The following is an 18860-nucleotide window of genomic DNA, read 5'->3' on the forward strand; positions in this document are numbered from 1 at the left end:
CCACTTGAAAAGACCCCATTGAAACGCCAGTTTACAGAATCAGTAGCCAAGTGCCATGGCATGGATTTATGGCTACGAAAAGGAAAAAAAAGTAAGCATGTGCTGGGAGAAAGTCTGTGGAACAGCATGCACACTGAATGTGTGTAACACATCTAAACCTGTGATCAATGGGCTCTGAGCAAGGAAACTTCTATTCATATTCTTCCGTTTCTGGCTTTTGTTTTGTTTCATTAGTTTTCTGTCAGTAAAGAGTTGTGTAACTCAAGGCGTTTAGTTTCAGTTTTACTTTAACACAACTTAGTGTCCAATGAACATGACACACCCTTTACAATGCTGACTAGAAATCTTCTTGCAATGGCCCAAACACTGGAACTGCCAGACATGCTCTCTTAGCGTGTTTAATAAATAACACAACTAGCCAATTGCTGGTGTCATTGGTTTCAGTGGAAACGATGTTGGGCCTACAACTTGTAATGTTGTTGAACAGAAATATTATAAGATTTTAAGAGATGCGAACAAAAGGTACAGTATAGTACAGCTGCTAGGGAGAGGGAGTCAGAAGTAAGGAAGATCACTTAGAAGAAATGTGGGAACCATCACAGAAGTACTGACTGACATCATTATTCCCTTCCCTCTAAGAGGGTCACACATAGACCAAATGAGGCTCAGAAGGCCTAGTCAACACAAAGCTCTAACCTTTGAATGTGATTGAGTAGGAGTTTCCATCTATCCCAAAGTGTACTGATTAATCCTGAATAAGTACAGCTTTTTTTATTTTAACCTGCATGTGTGGTGATTTCTTCTGTAATGTGAAAGACAGAAGGATTCCTTCGTTTGGCACTAATATCTCTAAAGCCCTCCTGGCAGTGTCTCTCAGAGGGAAAATAATATCCTGTTAATAATCCATTCTCCAACACCAAAAAGAGAGCCTGCTGTGGTATGGGAAATCAGTGGTGTTACTCCCAAGATGAATTTTACCCAAAATCTTGAAACCTCAAAGATGACATATCGTGCATTTAAAGCTGTTTCCAAACATACTAGGCAGAAATCTGAAAGCGCAGGCAATATTTATGGTCAGCAGATGGCAGACGCCCCACACTAATCAATAGGAAATGGAAGGAGAGGACACTATAAACTGTGAGCCTGCAGGTAAAGGTGATGGAGGGAGAAAGGGTCTGCTGCTTTCAGAATTTTGGCATATGGGCTCTACACACTGATGCAACATCAAAATAGTCTTATTGGAAGAGCCAGTCACACTATGCCTATGTCAAGAAATGTGCCCAAACCATTTCAAATTGTGTAATGTAAAAAGCAATCCAAAGCAGAGTGGCTATGGCAAGAAAAATTGTTTCAGGTCAAATGAAATGTTTTGATTGACCCAAAGTGAAATGGCTCCTTTCATTTGAGCTTTTTTTTAACCTTTAATTTTAACATAAAAATGAAGTAAATTTCTACACAAAATGTAATTTCAAATTAAAAACTAAAATATTCAGTTTCTAAAATGTCAACGTTTTGATATTTTGTAATTTTTTTTCTTTCCCCTCAAGCAAGACAATTTGACATGAATTTGCAAAATGTTTTGGTCAGCTGAAAAAAGTTTTGGCTGAACAATTTTACCCAGTTCTAGTGGTCAAACCTTTGCTGTATAACCTCTATCTCTCTAACTGCCAATGCATCTCCCTCTTCGATAGACTCCTATGTAAAGGTATTACTGTGCCTTTACACTAATTTATCTTAAAATCCCACTACTGTTTCTTTCTACAATACTAACTTTGCAACTGTCTGGTGAATAGGCGAGGCTGAATTCATGTGGGTAGCTTGTGTTGCAAGTTCCATTTCCTAATGGCTCTCAGCTTTGCTAGGGATTGATTCATACTGTACTGCTTCCCTTTTCCAAATCTCAATTTCCTTGCTCTCTGAAATATAGAGAGATGAGTATTGAATAAACACAGAGACTATGTAACCTTCCTTCTGCTAGGAGAGGGAGATCGCTTCTGGTTCGTATTAGGGAAGCAGAATTGGAGCAGAGGAGCTCCAGCCCCAGAGTGAAAAGTCATACAGGCTCAACTTCCTTATTCAGTTTAATCTTATCTAGCACTAACCTAATTGATGCTTCATCCTAATTCATCCAGATTTATTTACATTAAAATCAAATCTCTGTTCTATTTGTATCTAGTTAATTAGTCTTTATCCCAAAGAATCTAAAATCTTAGATTTTTTCAGAAATACTTATTTTTGAGCAGGTATTAAGATTAGTGTTGAGATGCTAATCTAGATACTTGCCTCTCCATGTCCAGGCTAACATTTACCAGGGGATCAATGAGCGAAGAAATCCTATACTGGTAATTAATTTTGAGCACTTTAGCAGAAGAGAAGTCACTTCCATGCATCACAGCTGGATTGATTATTTTTTGAGGTATTTAGCCTATACAAAAACTTGTGCAATGCTTAGCACCTATGGTATATATGCTTTTCAATTTAGATTTTTGTGCCCAATGACTTTCTTTTTTCACAAGTTGGGAGGCAAAGACAATGCTATTTCTATTCTACTTTATCCTGTATGACCCTCTTATCTCACTGATTTTGTATTTTCCAAGTTGTATGATCACGTATGTTTTTATTTGACTGTTTTCTGACTTGGACAGTCAAGGTCTGTCATCACCGGGAATCAGTGTTTCCTCTGATAACAGGTATGTTTAGAATTACACTTTAAGACAGTGCTGTATGCAGTAAGATAAATTGCCACACAGAATACACCCTCAAAGATAGTCAGTCTTTGAATCCATTAAGGCAGCAATTACTTCATTCCAAGGTTAAAAAGATCTTGGAATTACAGTCTTTTGGCTGTTTTGAATAATATACACATTGCAGTTATGAATGTCTCATGGCATTTTTCACTAATGATAGGTGTTAAACCCAGTGGCTTGAAGGGCTGGGAAATAACATACCAAATACTCTGCTGCCTTATTTTCTGTCTGCAGTAAGTGGGATTCTCCTTAAGTTCTCATCCCAGACTGGGATATGTTCTTGGTCATTCACAACTGCATTTTATAGTGGAAGTGAATCACAAATTAGGCTTGTAAAGCAGTTGTCACACAGGCTACTATAATTCAACCCACAGCCTGCTATAAGGCCAGAAGTACTGCAGGGCTCTGCCCTTGCAGGAAAATGGAGGCCCTAAGTCACTTTTTCACAGATCAGAGCATAATGAAGGTGCGCAGGCTTCATTAGAATTGTGGTTAGAACAGGGGAACTGTTAGTCAGTAGTGCTGGGCTGATTTCTGGCTCTGAACTGGAGTGCAGCCTAACGGCTAGAATCAGGGCTTAAATGCTTATAGAGTATTTCCTGGAGCCCGCCATGTGCCCCTTGCCCCAGTATGCTATAAAAACTCCGGGGCGGGGTTTGAAAATATTCACCGGTGCTCAGCTCTGGCTGAATTTAAGCTCTAGCTAGAATGAAGGGTCTAGAGCAGAGGTGGGCAAGCTGTGGCCCGTCAGGGTAATTCACTGGTGGGCTGCGAGACAGTTTGTTTACATTTGCACGGCCGCTTCCTGCAGCTCCCAGTGGCTGCGGTTTGCCATTCCAGGACAATGGGAGCTGCGGGAAGCAGTGGTCAGCATGTCCCTGTGGCCTGCGCCGCTTCCCGCAGCTCCCATTGGCTGGGAATGGTGAACCATAGCCACTGGCAGCGGAGGGCGGCCGTGCAAATGTAAACAAACTGTCTGGTGGCCCGCCAGTGGATTACCCTGATGGGTCACAGGTTGCACACCACTGGTTTAGAGAAATAGGACTCTTGTTATATTTCGAGCTACGATGAAGTTTTGTTCAGTGATATGAGCAAGCAGGGTGGGAAGAAAAACAACTCAATAGATATGCTACAGATTGTGTGGTTTCAGGCCACTCGCTACAGCTTCATCCATCTTCTCTCCTCCATGAAGTGAGAATAAAGCTTGCCTATATGTCAGGGTGAGTGTGTTGCTATTTGGGGGTAAAAAGTCAGAAGAGTTCTTATTTGGAGGGTATAAAGTTGTACAACATCCTTTGTAAAAGGGTATTTTTTAGCTCACATCTTCCTTTAGTAAGAGGAAAAGTCCTCACTTTTACTTACTATGCACAAAGCGATTGCCACAGCAGTTTCTTACATGGATATTAGAGATGTCTCATATGATTCAGCTGAAGGGGGGAGGGATAGCTCAGTGGTTTGAGCATTGGCCTGCTAAACCCAGGGTTGTGAGTTCAATCCTTGAGGGGGCCATTTAGGGATTGGGGCAAAAATTGGGGATTGGTTCTGCTTTGAGCTGGGGGTTGGACTAGATGACCTCCTGAGGTCTCTTCCAACCCTGATATTCTATGATTCTAAGGGCTGTTTGTGGCTAATGTTTTCTCTTCTTGCACTAGAATGCAGCATTGTGTGCTTGAGTTCACTTAGCTGCTACCCTGTACTCCAGAGGAGGTAGCTTTTCCACAGGAGGTGTATTAATTCCACAAATGAAAAAATGGCTGTAGTACATGTAGCTTTTCTGGGGCACTGCACACAATGATTCAAAACTGCATCAGAAATTGAGGAGCTCCCAGAATCTAGGATATATTTGTGGGGAGAGATGGAGGTGTCAGAGGTTGTGATATTTTGACTCTTTTAATTTAAGTAAAGCCTTAAGCAAGAAGAGCCCCAGTAGCAACCCTATTATTCTCCCAAGAAGTACAGTACAAACTCCTTTCTGCTGACGGATAAATAACATTGGCTGGATTAACCCATCACGAGACGCTAGGCAAACATACATCTCTGGGCCCCATCACCGGGCACAGAAAAATCTGCCACTATTCATGACCATACCCTCAGCCAAGTGCATTGGGAGAGCTGCATGGGGAAGCCTAGGCTGGAATAGCAGGGACAATAACAAAGTGCATTGGCATCTCTGCGTTGTCTGTTCCAGGCAGTAGCCATTATGTTTAATACTTCATTTTCATGAGCAACATGGGAATACAAATAAATAATTGCAAATATCAGGCAGATATTGAGGGACGTGTCCAAGGTGCTGTTTCCCACTGTAGTTTGTCGATGCATGTGAGGTCCTGCCGCATGAACTAACCATATTCACCTTGCCTGTGAGATTGTACATAAAAAGGAGCACAGTGGCCTCTAGTGGCTGTTCTATTTCTCACATTCATTTCATCAGACAGTGGAACATTACACAGCTACCATTGTTAGTGCTTTTGTCCACATAGTAGAATCATAGAATCATAGAATATAAGGGTTGGAAGGGACCCCAGAAGGTCATCTAGTCCAACCCCCTGCTCGAAGCAGGACCAATTCCCAGTTAAATCATCCCAGCCAGGGCTTTGTCAAGCCTGACCTTAAAAACCTCTAAGGAAGGAGATTCTACCACCTCCCTAGGTAACGCATTCCAGTGTTTCACCACCCTTGATGGTCCAGCCAAGTGCAGAATTTTATTGCTGTCCATTTGCAGGTAAAATCCCGAGGTGTGGACCTTCCCTCTATGCGTGATTTTCTGGCTTGTTTTCATTATCATGATTATTATTGTTTATTAGCTGTGTTGCTCACTCTCACACTTTCATTCTCATGATACTTGTTTCCTTAAAGCCCCAGTTTCTGAAGCCAAGTGATCACATTAGAATCTGTTTTCTATTTCTTTGCATCTTTCTTTTTGTTAAAGAAGTAAGGTATTAGTTCTCTGGGTTGGGGAGAAAAGCTTGAAAATGGGATTGTAGTGTACACCAAAAAATCAGAAACCAGAAAACAAATAAAAAGGAATCAAAATGGATTTTAAAACCATCTTATGGTTTTTTAACTGGTATGATTTTTGAGGCCTGATTCCTGTTTTTTGAGTACTTGGGGTTGGCAATGCTGTTTGCTTTATACTAGAACCTACACACTCCAACAAAAATTGGGTCCCATTGGGTTAAGTGTGGTACAAACCCATAGACAGTCTGCTAAAAGCTTATAATGTAAATAGATGAGACAGACAACAGGTCTGAGGGGAAACTGAGGCACATAAAGGTGAAGTGACTAGCCCAAGGTCACACAATAAATCAGCAGCTGAACTGGGAATAGAACCCAACTTGCCTGAGTCCCAGGGGTCCCATCCACTACAGTATATTGTTCCAGCAGATTTCATTTTAAATGTGCGCTAAGGTTTCTCCTGAAAACTACAGCTGTAAATCATATTTACAGAGCCTTCCACTTGTGATAATCAAGTATATTCTCACCCAGTCCAGCTAGGTAGTAAATAATGCCTGTGTTGTGGTCTCTGTCTGAAATGAATTTGGGATTTTCAGTCCATTCGTAATGAGACAAGTATTCACATCTCATCAAACCCTATCTTCTGTCTAATCTCTCTATCTAGACAGAGTTCAGATAAGAGGAGACAGAGATTAGATATAAATAGATGAGAGAGAGAGATTGATTACATGATAAATAGATCAGCTATTTTATATACTGCAAATTATGGATGGTATAGATGCACCATACAACTCGGTTCTATTCATAGTAAATTGATGATTCAGAGTAGTTTTATAAGAGAGACAAGGTAGGTGAGGCGATATCTTTTATTGGACCAACTTCTGTTGATGGAAGGGACAAATGCTGGTGCTTCACTGAGCTCTTTTTCAGGGCTGGCCAGGGAAGGTAACCAGAGCCTCTGAGCTAAATACAAATTGGGACAGATTGTTAAGCATATGAGTTTCACACATGCTGTAAGACACCGGGTCTCAACCTTTCCAGACTACTGTACCCCTTTCAGGATTCTGATTTGTCTTGCATACCCCAGGTTTCACCTCACTTTAAAACTACTTGCCTACACAATCAGACATCAAAATACAAAAGTGTCACAGCACACTATTATGGAAAAATTGCTATTTTCTCGTTTTTACCATATAATTATAAAAATCATTTGGAATAAAAATGTTGTACTTACATTTCAGTGTATAGTATCTAGAGCACTATAAACAAGTCATTGTATGAAATTTTCGTTTGTACTGACTTATCTAGTGTTTTTTATGTACTCTGTTGTAAAACTAAGCAAATATCTAGAAGAGTTGATGTACCCCCCTGGAAGACTTCTGTATATCCCCAAGGGTACGTGTATCCCTGGTGGAGAACCACTGCTGTAAGAGACCACTTAAAATGAAGTGTGCCTTTAAGGGTAAGCAGGCAGTAAGGTGTATTTATAATGAGCCATAAAACCACCTTGGATTTTAGTATTTAGCAGAGTTATGAATTTGAGTTCCCGGCTTGCCTTTTGAAGGTGTTGTGCAGGTTTCCTTTGTGGAAGAGGACTGAGAGATCAGATATGGAGTAATCATTTTGTGAAAAGTGTTTGCCCACAGCTGATGGGGTGTTTGTTTTTTACCATATTTCTGTGCGAGTTCATTCAAGAGCATAGTGATTGTCTGGTTTCACCCACATAGTTGTTGTTGGGGCATTAGATGCACTGGATGAGGTATACCACATGTTGTGATAGGCATATATAGGACCCATGAATCTTGAAAGGTGTGTTGTGGAGGGTATTGATCATCATAAACAGTGGAGATATGTCTGCAGGTTTTGCATCTGTTCTGATAGGGTCTGGTGCTGCTTTGAGTTGGTGTGTCCTAGTCTGTTAGGAGCTTGCTTCTTGGTGAGATTGTGGGGTTGTTTGAAGGGCAGAAGAGTGGGGGTTGGGAAAGATTTCTTTCAGAATGGGGTCCCCATCTAATCTAGGTTGTAATGGTTTGATATCCTATATGGGTTCCAGTGTGGAGTGGTAGGTGACAACTAAGGGTGTGTGGTTAGTGGGTTTTTTCCTCCTGTATCAAAGCAGGTTTTCCTGGGGTATTTGGGCAGCCCTTTCCATGATGTGATCTATTTCTCTGCTTAAGTATCCTTGTTTAGTGACAGTGCTTTTAAGTGTGCTTAGCTGTATATCCTGACTTTATCGTCTGAGCATATTCTATAGTATCTGAGTGCCTAGCTGTAGATAACAGATTTCTTGATGTGTCTGGGGTGGTTGCTGGATCTGTGGAGGTAAGTCTGGTGATTTGTGGGTTTCTTGTCTTGTCTGCAGAGTTCCATTGTTTGAAGTTGATCATAGTGTCCAGAAAATTGATGCTGGTGTGTGAGTGTTCTAGAGAGAGTTTGGATGGGTGGGTGGTGGGTTAAAGTTGTGGTGGAAATCTTTGAGGGAGTTTAGGTTGTCTGTCCAGAGGATGAAAATGTCATTGATGTATCTCAATCTGTCCCAATTTGTATTTAGCTCAGACACTCTGGTTACCTTTCCTAGACATAAAAGAAGACCTCTGTGAAGCTCAAAGGCTTGTACCTTCCTATGACATTCCCTAGGGTACAATCTGAAATAGCTGAACAGGTGTGTCCTCTCAACCCTCCAGGCTTGGGGTGCCTTTCACACTACTTTGCTGTGAGAACAACTACTCCTGTCCTATTCTCATCCATCTTCTAGCGTGCACAGTCACTCCTAGGTGAATTATATGATTGCTTCTAGCCAGCCACTCCTGAATTATGTTGTAGAATGACACCAGCAAATTCTCAGTCCCAGACTTGTCCCCAGAAATGTGCATCTTCTTCTGCTCAGCTTTCCTTCTGTGCAGTACAAACTCATAGAAAGTCTGTCATTTCAATAGAATAGAAAATGATATGCACAAACCCTGTTATCTCAAATGGCGGTTTCAAACACTTCAATCCAAAACCACTTAAGTTTAGATAATAAAATACATTTATTAACTACAGAAAGATAGATTTTAAGTGATTACACCCCAGTTCTGATCCCCCTCCAGCATCCAAACTCCCTCCCAGAGCCTGCACCAGGCACCCCCTCCTGCACCCCAACCCCCTGCCTCAGGTTCAGCCTGGAGCCCCCGACCCCAGCACTCCGAACCCCTTAACCCCAGCCCAGAGCTCGCACCCCAACCCCCTGCCCCAGCCTGGTGAAAGTGAGTGAGGGTGGAGGGCTGGAGTGAGTGGGGATGTAGCCTCAGAGAAGGGGTGGGGCAGGGGTGTGGCCATGGGGATGGGATGGGGAAGGGGCAGGGCAATGATATTTGGGTTTTTGCGATTAGACAGTTGACAACCCTAGGTCTGACCCATCCTGTGATGGAAAATAAATTTCTTACTCACACTTTCCTGTTGCTGGAGAATGGCTGCTTAAGCAGGTGACAGCTCTTTAACACTTGGCTGGGGTGTCAATGTGTCGTTGTCTCTGAAAAACTGGTTTGGGCCTGCTTTTCTTAACCTTGGAGCATATATAACAATGTTATATATATTATAACAATATAACAATATTATAACAATGTTATACACCAGAGTCTTATAAATTCACACACAATGTTGATACATATATTTTACCAGGACAATAATGTTCAGCAGTTTACAAGTTTTCAAATGATACCTCACAAGACATACTTTGTACAAAATTGATTCTAGTCTTATAAAAGTGGTGAACATAAAAGTATAGACATCACAGTCTTATGTTGTTATTTATGTCAGTGCAAAGTGGGTGTAAAACTTTATTATTCCTGCCTATATAAGTGCATGGCTATCTGTTCCTTAGCTTTGCCCCCTCCTGCCCTTGTTATTCCTCTCATGAAATGTTGGCAGAGGGGAATCTGTGAGGTGCTAGGGAACAAGCATGCAGTGGGGTTGCTGCTCCATATCTTTGACTCTCCCAGGCCTTTTTTTGCTTGCTTTTGCTTTCTCCACCTGCATAGGTGAAGGAAGCATTGGGCCATACATTTAAAATATTGTACACAATGAAAGTTATGGGCCAGATCCCTGGCGGGTGGAAATTAGTGCAGCTCCACTGAAGTCAGTGAAGCTATGCTAATTAACACCAGCTGAGGATTTGGCCCAGAATTTTAAAAAGTAACCTTGAAATGAAAGAAGGCTCAGTTTGGTTTTCTAACTCTGAGCACCATTTCATATGTAAAACAGCAACGGAAGAATCTAACAGTTTATCTTTAATGCATGAAATGGTGATTTTGTTTCTCATAAATAATGAATGCTGATCCACTGTTTTATGTGAAGTATGGTGAGAAGTTTTCTCTCTAGGGATGGAACAAATATGCAGGTGAAATTGGATTTGTACATGAATCAGTTGATCGCTTGGAAAGTTTTAAACATAGTGGACAGTCTTGTGATATCATCATGATGATGTGTCACCTTATGTATCAATCTGATGATTTCTCATTCATATTTAGAGCAACCAATCAGGTAGGCTGTGGTACTTGTTTCCCCTTTGACTTCAGGACCTAACAAGTGACATGAAGTGCACTATGATCTGGGAGATTTTCTCTTCGGCTCTTGTCCTGCAAAAGCTGACTGTAAAGTGTGCAAAGCCTCAGCCACTCAGATCCAGTGCAACATGTTGTCAGGCTGTTCTCCATCATCTGTGTGTAAACATGCAGACATCGAGTTAGTATGACAAGAGCCAGGATTCAGTCAGCTCTGGGTGTTACAGTCATCAAACCGCAGCCATGTGCAGTTCAGAGAACTGTAGAAGAATGTGCAGCTCAGAAGAGACTGCAGAAAATCAAATGTCTAAAGACAATTCACACTGTGATGTTGTCAAGCAATAGTAGGATGGTATGTGACTAAAGGCATCCAACAGGATTGGAGACTTGGAATCTTTCAGGGAGTGAAAAGGCAAAGTCAAGAGAACCACACAGGACAGCACATACATCTGTCTCATGTAATAGTTCCACCTTAAAAATACAGTAGAACAGCAGAAGTCCTAACATGCATAAATGTGGCTGGACCCCCAGTGTGTATGAGGATTAGTGAGCACTGGAGTGGAGCCAATGTGTATTGTAGGAGCCAAGCAGGATTGTATAGCATAACAGTATGAGCATTCTCCTTGTGAGCCAGTGTAAGAATACCTTGTCACTTCTGCTGGTTCCTGTGTGCACCAGCAAACCCTGCAACAGAGCTGTATACCCAACTGATGTCACTGCTTCCATGACTGTACTGCGGGCAGACCCACAGGGTTATGTGGAGCTCTTCCATTTGTCCTTAGGGACTAAGCTGCCATCAGCATTGGCCATACCCTTGACAATGCATTAGTGTTTTGCTGTTCCCTGCTTCAGTGAACAGGAAACTAGAAAATTCAATTTTGTTGTGGATTTACAGATCACTAAGTACACATTAGTAGGGTTCTATTGTAGTTCATTCAAATATAAATGCACACACTTTTTTCTTTAATATTTTTTATTGCAGTTTTACAAAATTGTGGGCAGTATAGTTTTTGTCTCAAACGATCTAACGAGTCACCAATGAGAAAAAAGTTAACTTTTTTAAGGCTTTTGGGTTTCTCATGTAGCTTTTAAAAGCCAAGAAGCCTGATTCTTATTTACATTAAGGTCGCTTTATATTGCTTTGGCATTGTAAAGGGGCCTTAAAGTGGGTATGACTTTAATTTAATTTGTCAGAGCAGTGTAAAGGGCCTTGGTATAACTGAGAATCAGGCTCTTCATTACTAATTGATCATGGCTTCCTCCCCCAACATCACAGTGAGAATTTTGAATTTGCAGATTCCATTACATTCTACCATGTGTTTGTTGTATCCTTATTAAGGGCACTTGGATTTTATCAAGTATCATTTGTAATAATTTTATGCCATTAACGGAAATGAATCCCAGAAATAAAACTGCTTCATGCCAGCACTCAATATAGTTAGGGTGGCTACCCATCCGGAAATTCTGAGTAGTAGCATCAGCTTTAGAAATGTAATCCATACAAAGATTTCCAAATGCCCTCAAAACCCCTCTATTTCCCTATTTGAATACAATCTTTTGTAGAAAGCCATCTTGGATAAGCATGCTCCATTCCACCTCGGTTGGAGTGCCATTGTCTTTCCAGTGCCGCAAAATGGCTATCTTCACTGCCACTTATCTACCAAGTCGTTTTCTTTGCAGGTAGCTACCCAAGATCAGAAGTACCAAATCTATGAAGCTGATGCAGCCAAAACATCTGATATAAGGATACTTTTATTCTTTTCAACAGCATTTCCCTAAAGCATTGTACAATACAGCATCCTCAACACTGATTGAGTAAATCCATCATTTGATCATGACATCCCCAACATAAACATGGCAGTCTTAATATCAGGGACGTAAATGAGGTCGTACCACTGATGGAAAAGCATCACTTCAAAAGCTGGTCACCTGACTGGCTGAAGTTACTATTGGCAAAAAAGAGATACACTTGGGAATCTTCTTATTCCCATAAATCTGTGCTATCCCACTCTTCTGTTTATGCCATTCAATATCTGTCTCTCACATTTCTAATGTGTCCATAGTTGTAGCATCTAGGTACTAGATCTATATCATTTTGTACGATTAGGGACAGATTTTGTGCAACTCATCTGTGGCTGTGTAGGAGTGTTGTATTATCCCTTTAGAAGGAATATATAGGTCCAAAGAGTTAAAGGTGTTAACTTGACCGTGAAACTGTCCAACATTAAACAGTTTTAAGCAAGGTTCAGGGTTTGGTATTGTTAGAGAGCTTATTCCTTCACTTTCCCACTTCCCTAGTCCTTGTCGCATGAACAGAGAGCAACAATACCCAAAGTCCGAAGGTGCAAACAATTCAATGATTATTGGGATGAACTTCCAGCAAGCTTAAATCCAAGTTCCTTTTTCCTTATTTTCGAATCCCAACTTACTTCCTGTTTGCCCCTAATTTATATACTAATATTCTTAGCTATACCTTAACCAATCATTCTACTGAAATTTAACTAACCAATCCTAACATATTGTAACATGATTAGCTAACCAATTATATCCCACCACCTTAATTAGTTTACACCCAGCAAAATTAATTATACAGCAGACAGAAACAATCACAGAACCAGGCAGAGACCATGCCAATAAACAATAGCAAAGTGACAGGTTTCAGACTAACAGCCGTGTTAGTCTGTATTCGCAAAAAGAAAAGGAGTACTTGTAGCACCTTAGAGACTAACCAATTTATTTGAGCATGAGCTTTCGTGAGCTACAGCTCACTTCATCAGATGTATACCGTGGAAACTGCAGCAGACTTTATATACACACAGAGATCATGAAACAATACCTCCTCCCACCCCACTGTCCTGCTGGTAATAGCTTATCTAAAGTGATCATCAGGTGGGCCATTTCCAGCACAAATCCAGGTTTTCTCACCCTGGATTTGGGGGTGGAGGGTGAGAAAACCTGGATTTGTGCTGGAAATGGCCCACCTGATGATCACTTTAGATAAGCTATTACCAGCAGGACAGTGGGGTGGGAGGAGGTATTGTTTCATGATCTCTGTGTGTATATAAAGTCTGCTGCAGTTTCCACGGTATACATCTGATGAAGTGAGCTGTAGCTCACGAAAGCTCATGCTCAAATAAATTGGTTAGTCTCTAAGGTGCTACAAGTACTCCTTTTCTAATAGCAAAGTGGGAACTATAATGACAAAACAATACAGAAGTGAGGATTTCACAACTACATCTATAAAGACATAAGGGTTTCCCAGCTGTGTCTATTGATAAGTGAGTTCTTACCAGACAGAAAACTATCAACCTAAATTTCCTTTTACATCTTCTAGGCTCTTCCCTTTCTCTAGAGGTGAAAGATCGGATCACCTTCCTAACAGCCCCATATTGACTAGTTTGGAATGTGAGGATGTGACCCTTCGCTTCCCAGCTTATGGCTGCCTAAGAACAGGGCCTCAGACTGTCACAGTGAGAGAAGGCCCTTACACAGATTCTTTCTTGTATACTTCTATTACTAGCTAAATGATAAACATATACCTACATTCTTAGAGTATAGGCCTTTACAGACAGGCCTGAATATCTATATCCTAACAGGTATACAGAGACCTCAGCTGCTTAGTACCATGGCGTAAACACCATTAAAAATCCTTTTAATCTGTTATTAAAGATACATTTAAAACATAAAATTAAGTAAGGCTTTTATTTTAACAAGCTTTCATATTCATTTCACAAAAGGGGAAAGAAAAGAATGGCAAAGATTAAAAAATGGAGCATCTGACTCTGCCATTGACTTTCACTTGCAACCTCACTGCTGGAAAAACACAGGCACAGCACACAGTCTTCTCTACCACTCCAAGACCTGGCAACCTTGTACCAATGTTGGGTTGGTTAGGGTATTGCATTTTGCTGCCTTTCTGGTCACAGGCTTACAGCAGTGTTGCAAAATATGCAGTGTTGTGCAGCTAAGCCAGACTCTTACTACACAGAAGGAAAAGGAGAGAGATAGGAAAGAGAAGAAATAAGGCGGGGGAGGAAAAGGACACGTGGCAGAGACACAATCACACATTGCAGGTGTTCAGGATTCAGCCAGAGCCGGTAGAAGTGGTGGTGTCATCTGGCTTCCTCTCTCTGACCTGGACTGGTCAGGGCATCTCTCAGGATTAGAAAGACGATGATCTGGGGTCCCAGGAGACGGTGAGGTGGCAGCCATGATAATAAAGTTTGCTCCTTCCTCTTCTCTTGTTTTTCAGTCAGCTGGCATCATGGTAGCCAGCTTTATGCCCCAAAGTGTGTGTGTGTGTGTGTGGGGGGGGGGTGTTTTAAGGATCCCAAAAGGGAGGGAGCAGTAGAATAGCCCATCCCCTCATTATTTTGTCCACCAATTAGACCTATTTCCAATACACCAATGTTGGTTAATTGATTTTCACTGTCTCACTGCTCTTGTTTACCAGTCATGATCTTAACACAACCCTTGAATTATATCCATAAACCTTTTTGTTTGGACTATTTGTTTGTTTGTTCAGTCATTGCCTGGGTTTTTTTGTACCTTTTCCCTTCAGCATTTGTTGTTTATAGGTTGTTATGACATTTTATAAACTTTCACTCGCATTTCACAGTTGAGTTCATAATTAGGGTAAATCTTTAGGCCCAGTTATTACAACAGGGGACACCAAGAAATTTCTCCTCATAGTGTGTCACCATAAGGATGATGGAGGGAGTGCTTGCTCACTGTTGGGTAACAGGAGTCTGAAAATGAGGCACAGCCAGGGGCTGCCTCCTCTCCATACCCATGGAGTGGGGCTGTTACACTGAGGGGAGCAATTTCCTTCATTCTAATTTTTCATCTTCCCAGGGCAATGATGGCGATTGTGCATGGAGCAGCGCTGAGAGAAATTTATTCATGATGTTTCTACTGGGGCAATGTGGCCCACATCACCCCCTACAGAGCTGTGGCAGAAAAGGTACAAACTGCCCCTTAAAATATGATTATTAATGAATTATATGGCACCATCATTGTGTATGACACTTTACAGACATGGAAGGAGACAAGTTCTCTGCCCAAAGAATTTACAATCTAAATAGATTAAATGCAGTTCAGGAAAGAGATGCAATATGAAAAGCAAAACAACTGATTAGTTTCTTTCAGCACATGTCTTGTTAGTTCCAAGGATTTTTAGAGAGGCCAGAGAGCAGAGCCGGCGCTAGGGGTAAGCAGACCAAGCAATTGCTTAGGGCCCCAAGCAACTCAAGGGTGGCCCTTATTCGCTTTTTATTATTATTATAATAAACGTGGACTTAGTATGGGGGGGGGATATTCCTGCTTAGCAACCCCAATGGGCTAGCACTGCCTCTGCCAGGGAGTTAACATGCAATGTGAATTAAAATAAAAGATAAGGTGAGGCCCGAGATCAGGTATATAGAAGGTTAGTGCCTAAAAGCTGGCTGAAGGGAGTGATGTTTATGGAGGGACTTGAAGGAAGAGTGTGAGGTCGGTAGTGTACTGAAGGAGAGAGGCTACTCTAGGTATAGGAGTGGGATCAGGGGCAGAGAAAACAAAGGCGAGGGGAGAGCCATGGCTTGGGGAGGTCCAAGGGTGGGAAGAGTGATGAGAGAGGGGAGTGAAATAGTAGATAATAAACACAATATTGGCTTCTGGCCTGATTTTCAGATGTGCTAGTGAGTGCCCACAGTTCCAGCTGACTTCAATGAGAGTGTGAAAGTATAGCACCTTTGCAAATCAGGTCAGCCATTTTTGCAGGTGGAAGCTGAGGCCAGCACTTAGGCATGGTTTGCATGAATAAATGTGGTAACTGTGGACACAAATGCTGGTACAAACATTCTTTGCACAGTAATTGCAGTTTCCACCTGCTGAAAATGTGTTCCTCTATGCTGACAGAACGACCACACGTAAGAAGTAAGGAAAACAATATAGACTCTGATTTTCAACAAAGATTATTTTGGTGGAGGTGAGAGAGGGACAGATGGTAATAACGTTTATCAAGTTGGACAGTATATCACTGCTTTCTCTGGTGGTTGCATCAATAATTGGTATAAAAACCACAGATAAAGCTTTGACTTTGAAAAAATCTGAGTGAACAACATAAATGATGCTCAGCTGTAAAAGCTATCAGTCGTATGGAGTAAAGAGATTGTTTAAAATGATCTAAGCCCTGTTTTCCTAAACAAAATTACAAGGGCAAATTCTAAACATGAGCTTATTTCAGTGATGATCCAGTGATTTATAAATTGGGTTGCAGATGCTCGTCATTCAATGCACTTTGTAGAAACATTTGACCAGAGATCATCGTAGATTGTAAAACACTGAGGGCAACTTAACAGCAGCAGACATCTAGCTGGTCTAGAAGTTTTGCAGTTTCTAGTTATTCATTCTTTTACCTTCAAAAGTTTCGGTAAGTGTTTTTACGCCTGCAGCTTCCATATTCATAGAGGAGGTACAACAGCACAGCATCAAAGATGAACAACAGGCCAACAGCAAAGTCAAATCCTAGGAATGTATCTTTGGGATAAAATAGTAAAGGGAAAATATGCATGTGAGGAAGAGGTATCAATATATGTCACCTTAGAGTTCCAGACTATAGTCTTAACTTTTAATATTTTGCATTAAAGTATTTTGTAGCTGAATTTTGTTTATTTTTCTGGTAAGTTTATATGTGTGCCAGTACATTAATACATATGCTACTCCTATATAAATACATATACCCCAATTCTGGAAACACTGATGTACATAACATCATGCATGTGAATAGTTCTTGTTCATGGCCATAAGTGTTCACAGGGTCAGAGCTATGTACCACATATGTGGTGGTGCCTGTGGGAGGTGTGGTGGGGGTCAGCAAAACCAAGTATGGGTGGGAAGAGGGCATGGCCAAGAGTGTTGGAAGATGCTTTGATTCAGTTAATCTCCCTTAGGAGTCTCAATTGCAAACTTATATGGGCTTTATCAAGTTGTGGCTATGTACTAAAGCTGCACTGGAGAAAAGTGCTGGGAGTAACACTGCCTTCACTCCTTTTGGGTGCATTTCCCCTTTGCATGCAAGGGAGCTCACTTGCACAAGGCAATGTAATCTATACTCCCTTCCCCATCAGTGATGAATGTGGCCCATATTCTTTAGCTGAAGATCAGTCTACTATTTTAAAGAATCATGGCACATAGAAAGTTTGAAGCCATTCCTGCAGTTACTGCTTAAATGCTGTGTGCAGACAAAACACAATCCTATTCCATTGCCTTTCATTTTGTTTCTCTTTTATGGGCTTGGGTAAAGAGCCTCTTCCACTCCCTCCCCCACCCCTGTGTCTCTGCACAACTCCGATTGGCTGGGGGGTGGGGAGTGCCACTCCAGAACAAGGACACAGAATTAACTACAGACCACCTGGGAGGGTTTAAATCAATGAGGGTTAGGGAAGGAAAGAAGCCCAGGAAGATTTGGAGCGAGAACAAAACAAGAGCAGCAGAAATAGCAGCCCTGAGCTGGGGCAGAGACAGAGTCTGAAATAGGAAGCTGCTTGGAGGAGAGCCAGCTGCTGTACGGGTGCTTTCAAAAGGGAATTCTTACTGGAGCCAACAGGACAGCTAAGACCACCCAGCACGGCCCACCAGTTTGTGCTCACAGTGCATGCCAGCACCTACTGAACAGGCAGGTTGGGTCTGCACCAACAGAAGGAACCCTGGAATGGGGGACAGAGCCCACTGTGCTCTTGACGTTGGGAGCACGGGACCACTTGAAAGTAGAGCCTAGCCAGAGCAATGCATCCTACATCCTGACGATGGTGGATCACCACACCAAATTCCTGGTTGCTGCACCCCTCAGGGAGATCATGGTCAGAGCATCCACAGAAGCTTTCTGGCACTACTTTGCCCCGGCCTGTGGCTACCTCACCAAGGTGCTCACAGACTTAGGCATGCCCTTTGAATCACAGATGTTCTAGAAATTGTGCTCCCTATCTGGCAGCCACAAGCTAAGGATGACAGCCTACCCCCAACAAGGCAGTAGCCTCTGTGTGTGAGTCAACCAGATGCTCCTAGCAGGGATGTGGCGGAGACACTGAACTTCCTGCCTGCCAGAGCTGACCTATCTGTATAACAATATGCTGCACACATCTATGGAGTACACTCTCTTCTTCCTGATGTTTGGCAAGAATGGGCAGCTGCCAATACACGTGACCTTGGGCATCCAACCAGGGGCCTCAGAATGAGCGTCACCAACACCTCTGTGAAGCAGGTTAGCTTGTAGCCGCGAACCTGGACCAAGCTTGAGACATAGAAATGGAGCTATAGCAAACATGTTGCTGCCGGCCCATTGGTGGTAGGGAACCATTGGCAGGTCCTATTCAAGCAGCAGAGGCGCTCCAAACTGGATGCAGCCTGGTGCCACAAACTGTGCATCGTCTGTGGGATCCCATACTTCAAATGGCTCCAGTATAGAAGATCCAAGCAGTCTGCAGAGAGACTGGAGAAGGTGGTCCAGCAGAATATGCTCAGGCCTTGACGCTTTTAACCCAAGCCACCAAACAGGGTAGGGGGAGCAGATCTTAGTCCCAGTAGCCGAGAGGCAGGGCTAGAAGGAGTCACTCCATTCCCATTAGTAGGGTGGCTC

The 18860-nt window shown here is 42.1% G+C and overlaps 1 long non-coding RNA gene across 2 annotated transcripts in view; it reads left to right on the forward strand.

The window, feature by feature from the left end:
- LOC125631703 (uncharacterized) overlaps positions 1-18860 on the forward strand; it is a 103474-nt gene that overhangs the window by 13286 nt on the left and 71328 nt on the right. For both annotated transcript variants that reach the window (XR_012667180.1, XR_007355016.2), the window contains exon 2: positions 15098-15206. This is a non-coding gene — a long non-coding RNA (uncharacterized LOC125631703). The remainder of the gene's footprint in view (positions 1-15097; positions 15207-18860) is intronic.

This window comes from Caretta caretta, chromosome 2 (assembly GCF_965140235.1).
Source record: "Caretta caretta isolate rCarCar2 chromosome 2, rCarCar1.hap1, whole genome shotgun sequence".
Taxonomy (NCBI): Eukaryota; Metazoa; Chordata; order Testudines; family Cheloniidae; genus Caretta; species Caretta caretta.